Genomic DNA, 6,605 nt, shown 5'->3' on the forward strand with positions numbered 1-6,605 from the left:
CACGCTCATATATTAGGCAAGTAATAAAAAGTTGAAGCGCGTTAAAAAGTAGATCCATTTGCTTAACTTGACATCATGGTGCTTAACATTTGTATTTATGTGGTGAGGCGGTGCCATGCTATACTTAAATGATAAAATGAATGGGGGGTGAACATTCTTTATGGATCATATGCTTTGAAACTTAATGATTATGTTTCTTATGTTTGTAGTATTACTATGTTGATGTTTATTAATTCATCATTTCTCAATAATCAAACATTCAACACATTACATGTTGGGTAGCATGTCACATCAAAAAATATGTTTTTATCATTTACCTACTCGAGGACGAGTAGGAATTAAGCTTGGTTATGCTGATACGTTTCCAATGTATCTATAATATTTTATTATTCGATGTTATTATATTATCACTCTAGGATTCTCTTTGGGTGTTTATTTACCAATTAATATTATTTTTGGGGACTAACCTATTAACCCAATGCCCAGTGTCAGTTGTTGTTTTCTACATGTTTTTGCTTTTTCAGGTTTACAATACCGAACGAAGTCCAATTGCCACAAAACCTTTTGGTGATTTTTTTGGACCAATAGGAGACCTGGAAGCTTTGGGAGGAGACCTAAAGCCGCACGAGGGAGGAACGACAAACCATGCAGGACGAGGGGGTAGGGCGCGCCTGGTTGCCTTGTGCTCCCCTTGGTTGCCTTCCAATGCCCCTCTCTAGCCTAGAAATTCACATATATTCGAAAAATCCTAGGAAGCCTCCCGAGAAACTTTTTTCACCGCCAAAAGTCTCTGTTCCAATGTGTGCCCATATGGAGCCCTATTCTGGTGCCCTGTCGGAGGGGATCGATCATGGAGGGCCTCTACATCATCCTTGCTACTCCCATGGTGATGTGTGAGTAGTTCACCACACACCTACTGGTCCATAGTTAGTACCCAGATGGCTATCTCTCTCTCTCTCTTGATATGCAATACAATGATCATCCCATCTTTGCTTTGATCTATCCGATGTAATCCTTTTGTGTGCTGCATTTGTTGGGATTCGATGAATTGTGGATTTATGTTTAGATTATTCATGAAAATATTTGAGTCTTCTCTAAAATCTGTTATGATTCTTTTGCGCATGATCATCATAGCTTCATAAATATCTTCGATCTATTGATATTATTTGGCCAAGTAGATTGATCTATATTCAGTGAGAGGGGTGCTTTGTAGTGGGTTCAATCTGACGGGTTTCTATATCCTAGTGATAGAAGGGGACAAGATACGTCTTTGTATTGTTGACACTAAGGATAAAATGATGGGGTTATTTCATATTAATTGAATTCTCTTTGTCTACATCATGCCATCGTTCTCCAAGCATTACTCTATTTTGCATAATACTCTAGATGCATGCTGGATAGCGGTTGATGGGTGGAGTAATAGTAATAGGTGCACGCAGGAGTCCGTCTATTTTGTTATGGACATGATGCCTATATACACATGATCGTTGCCTCAAATAAATATTGCACAACTATCCACTTTTCTATCAATTGCCCAATAGTAATTTGTTTACTCACCGTATGCCTACTTTCATGAGAGATGCCACTAGGGAAAACTATGGCCCCTGGGGTCTATTCACTTTTAAATTTACAAACATATAAGTTTACAAACGCTATAATACCTTTTTGTTCTTATTTAGTTTTTATTTTATTTTGGAATTTATAATTATCTACTACCAACCACACTACTTACAAGCTTGCAAATAACTGGTCCAAGGGGATTGACAACCCTCTTCCCCACGTTGGGTGCAAGTGTTTGCTCTTTTTTGTGTAGCCGCTGAAGATGGGGGTTGGTTGTCACTCCTATTGGCTCAATAAACCTTGGCTCTCTACTGAGGGAAATACTTACCTATATTGTGCTGCATCACACGTTCCTCTTCATGGAAAACCCAATAGAGATCACAAGTATCAATTACCCACTGCCTATTGATGATAGATTTCCACATGAGAAACTTTGTTCTATAAACACTTCACATAGTACCCCTTGGTATGAAAATTATGCTAACTACAATGTCGCTAAATATATACCACCTAATTTCACCTATCAACAAAAGAAGAAATTCTTTTATGATTTGCGATATTATTTTGGGATGACCCACATCTCTATAAAGAAGGAGTGGATGGTGTTATTAGACTTGTGTACCTAAGCATGAACTGGGACAAATCCTATGGACGTGCCACTCCGAAGCAAATGGAGGACACCATGTTGGTAACAAAACTGCACACAAGGTACTACAATCTGGTTTTTATTGGCGTACCATCTTTAAATATGGTCGTAAGTATGTCCTTTATTGTGATGAATGTCAAAGAATTGATAACATTGGTAGACGTCGGAAAATGCCTATGAACTATTCGCTTTCTATTGGACCATTTCATATTTGGGGCTTTGATTATATGGGTCATTTTCCTTCCTCTAATGGGTATACTCATATTTTAGTTGATGATGATTATGTTACTATATGGGAAGAAGCTATTCCAACTAGTAGTGATGATCATAACACTTCCATTAAAATGCTTACAGATATTATCTTCTAGATGTTTGGAGTCCCTAGATATTTAATGACTCATGGTGGTTCACACTCTATTCATGGTGCTTTCCGTAAACTTCTAGCTGAATATGATGTTAACCATAGAATTGCATCACCTTATCATCCTCAGTCAAGTGGACAAGATGAATTGAGCAATCGAGAAATAAAATTAATTTTACAAAAGACTGTTAATAGATCTGGAAAGAACTGGTCTAAGAAATTTTATGATGCTTCGTTAGCTTATAGAACTACTATAAAAACCCCATGGGAATGTCCCCCTATAAAATGGTCTATGGAAAAGCTTGTTATTTACCTCTTGAATTAGAACATAGAGCTTTCTGGGTAATTAAAGAACTCAACTATGATTTTAAGCTTACTGGAGAAAATATACTATTTTATATCAGTTCATTACATGAATGGAGGTCACAAGCTTATGAAAATGCCAAGCTGTTTAAAGGAAAAGTTAAAATATGGCATGACAAGAGAATCCAAAAACGGGAATTCAATGTAGGAGACCTAGTTCTTTTGTACAACTCTCTCATTTCAATTATTTTGCAGGTAAGCTTCCCTCAAAATGTCAAGGCCCTAATGTCGTTAAGGAGGCATACCACTCCCATGCTATAAATATTAATAACTCTGAAGGCAAAAATCCAAGAGTGGTAAATGGGCAAAGAATTAAACACTATATCTCGACTCTCAAAGAAGACATAAGGGAGACCTTTCAAAACACACCACAACAATGAAATTGGGTAGGTATGTGATATGGTAAGTAAACCGACTCCAAAATTTCCAAAAAATCTGTTTGTTTTGCTATTTTAGAAAAGAAGTCCAAAAATTAAAAGGAGTGAGGGGGGCCACGAGGGGACCATGACCTAACAGGGTGCGGCCACCCCCGTGGGCGCGCCCTGTTGGCTCGTGGGGCCATCGTGTGCCTCTCGGACTTTGTTTTCTTCCTCGACAAGTATTCTAGCCTACAAAAAACAGTATATATATACTCTTGTATGTTTTGATCACTGCATTACGAGTTTCTCCTCTCTTCTTGGTTCGGGCTGTTTTTCTGACAGATCTAGATCGCCATGATAACATCATGCTCCTCCAAGGACAAGTTCTTAGAGAAGGTCATCAACCCTTACCTCCCAGAGCTTAGGGAACACCCTCATACCATTGAGATGCATGAGGGGGTGCTTCATATTTGTGACGTGCAAGGGACGAAGAAGGAGATAAGCGAGAAGGCCAGGCTCGCAACAGTGGAGCAAGAGATCTTCAAGTACCAAGGTCTCGTGGAGCATGGACTCGGTACCAATCACTCGATGGACATGGATTGTATTCGTAAGAATAAGAAGAATAAGGATGAAATTATGGAGATGATCTTGAAGCTCCATGAGAGGCTGCAAGATCTTCACGCTTAGATTTTTGGTCTGCAAACCCAAAATCTCGTTTCATGAGGATGAGTATAGCTGCAAATTTCAGTATTCCACACACGAGATATTCCTTCTTCAACGGGGAACCTATGCCATGGAATACGGAGAATAAGCCTACTAAAACACCACCACCATCACCTAAGAAGGACACCTGCGTACATGGTTATGGGCACCACCCTTAGCTTGTTCCAAGATTGGGGGAGGTCCGCCGGTATCGTACCACCAACGCTTTCACTATTACCATCTATCTTAGTTCATTTTTAGTTATTTCGTGATTTAGACAAATAAAATTTTAGATTTTCTTTTCTTAGAATTTTTGCTTTAATATCTTTCTATCCTTGTAATGAAGTGTGAGGGTTATATAATAAAGATTAGTTGAGCTTGTGTGTTTTACTCCCATGCATCTATCCTCATAGCTTCGAAATAAAAGATATAGAAAACATCATATGCTAATCCCATGGGGAATGATGACTCCACATAGAAAAGGTATAAGTGATAAAAATTGTTGAGAGTAAACAAACTTAGCATTAGTTATTGATACAATATGTGTAAAATGATGATAGAGGAGAGGAGATTTACATACAATATGTGTTAAACTATTGTGGGGACCCCGACTTACGAGTCGAGACCACGGAATGAACGTGTACACTGATCGCAAAGATCAATGCTCGCTGAACACACAAATACTGAATAACAAGAGTCTTACATCCATGAATAACGTCTGATACAAATAATGACCATTATGTTAAAGTCTTACATAGATAGGGCCATGAAGGCCAATCACACCAACTCAACTTATAGCGGTAATCTTGGTAGTAAACGTGAACCCGTGCCATCATCCTTAACCAACAAGCATTCTGACTAGGAAGCATCCTAGTTTGGGTGTCCGTCTCCAACGATGAATTCTTCTCCATACTCCGGTTCCTCCATGTCTAGTCAAGTAAAATAACCAGCGGCAAGCCAATGAGTACTTTGAATAGACTCGCAAGCAACCCATGATGCAAACAATACAATTGAGTGTGATATAGAATATAATGCATCCTTTGCAGAAAGCACGTTTTCATTAATGCAGAAACCTCAACAAGTGTCTAAATGGTCATGTATCACTAGGTAAGTGGTACCATAAGAGCAGGTTACAGATATCAACATATATACTACGAGGGCTGAACACCTCATGTTCACCCTTCATGCCAAGTCACCAGGCTTGACCCAAGTAATCACTTTCTCGTGTAACACCTTTATACACACACACACTTGGTTTATGCGGAAACCGCTAGACGTAGTTTAAGCAGCACCACCCAACTGTCCTTGACCATGGACACGGCTATTCAAATAGTTTACACTCTGCAAAGGTTGCACGCTGTACCCACGAGATCCAAGAAACTTCCGTGTCATCCACGACTCGCGGTATATAACATACCCGAGGTAAGTACCCGAACAATGCCTTTCCCCTAGTGACACTAAACAAAGAGTCCGCTCGATTGGAGCCCAACCCACATGATGTACGTCTTATGAGCACCAATTCTAGATCATATCATCCATGCGGGGACCAACGGTGTGCCCGAAACCTTTAAAAGCAACATAGTCGCCCTACCTAGCACGAACATGCCCCGAGAGTGACCATGCCACTCCCGTCACTAGTAATGCGGGCTCTTAGATAGGAATGACCAAAGTAGTCAACAAAGCCCGCCCCGTAAAGGGGTACCATGGTCGCACATGTAAGGTTGGGATGGTCGACAAATCTTAAATGTGATCCCATTTCTGAAACCACTCACACAAAACCTTTTCTTCTCAGGTACACTACTTCTTCCTCAAGTGGTCATCAAGATCAACACCATCACCCTTGGGCATTAGTGGCACCCATCAGGGTTTAAAAAAACCCTTTGAAATCACCTTTGTGTTACCATCACCAAGCATATGCTCACCCTATGCATAGCACTACTATCTACTTGTCAACTTTCATCTACATGACCCTCATTGGTGGTAAGGTCATGGTCAAATGCAAGTGCTGCCGAGGAGCCATTAGAAACACCATACCGATGGGTTACCAATGTTATCTTGATCATGTGCATAAAGTAATCAACATGGCATGCATAAAAATATTTTCTCACACATGGTCAAAGGGCTGCTTGCCTTGATCAGCCAGGTATCGAGGGTCTTTGAGGTCTTCGGGTCCAAGTCCTTCGTCAAATGCGTGATCTATCATAGTAATAGTAATAATAATAATAATAGTAAGAACCACAATAAAAACAAAGCACAAAATCACATCTGAAATGTTACCCTGTTCTATTAAATGCTATCATTGTTTCTAAAAATATTTGCTTCTGGTTTGGGGTGGAAAAGTATTTTAAAAGTATTTTTAATAGAAGTTAGAAATATCTAAATGAGGTTTTAAATTATAACAGTGTATAAAAGTTTTTATAAAAGTTGCACAAGCAATATTATTAAATACTACACATTTTTACAAGAATTATGGTGGAAAAAGAATTGAATTTGGGTGAATATTTTAGTCCTCTGGAAATTCATTTTGAAAATCCAGAAAAACGAATAAAGGAAAAAGGACCTGCTTACTGGCGAGGCTTGGCCAGCTGCTGGGCCGACCCAACAGGCCAACCAG

This window comes from Hordeum vulgare, chromosome 1H (genome assembly GCF_904849725.1).
Source record: "Hordeum vulgare subsp. vulgare chromosome 1H, MorexV3_pseudomolecules_assembly, whole genome shotgun sequence".
Taxonomy (NCBI): Eukaryota; Viridiplantae; Streptophyta; class Magnoliopsida; order Poales; family Poaceae; genus Hordeum; species Hordeum vulgare.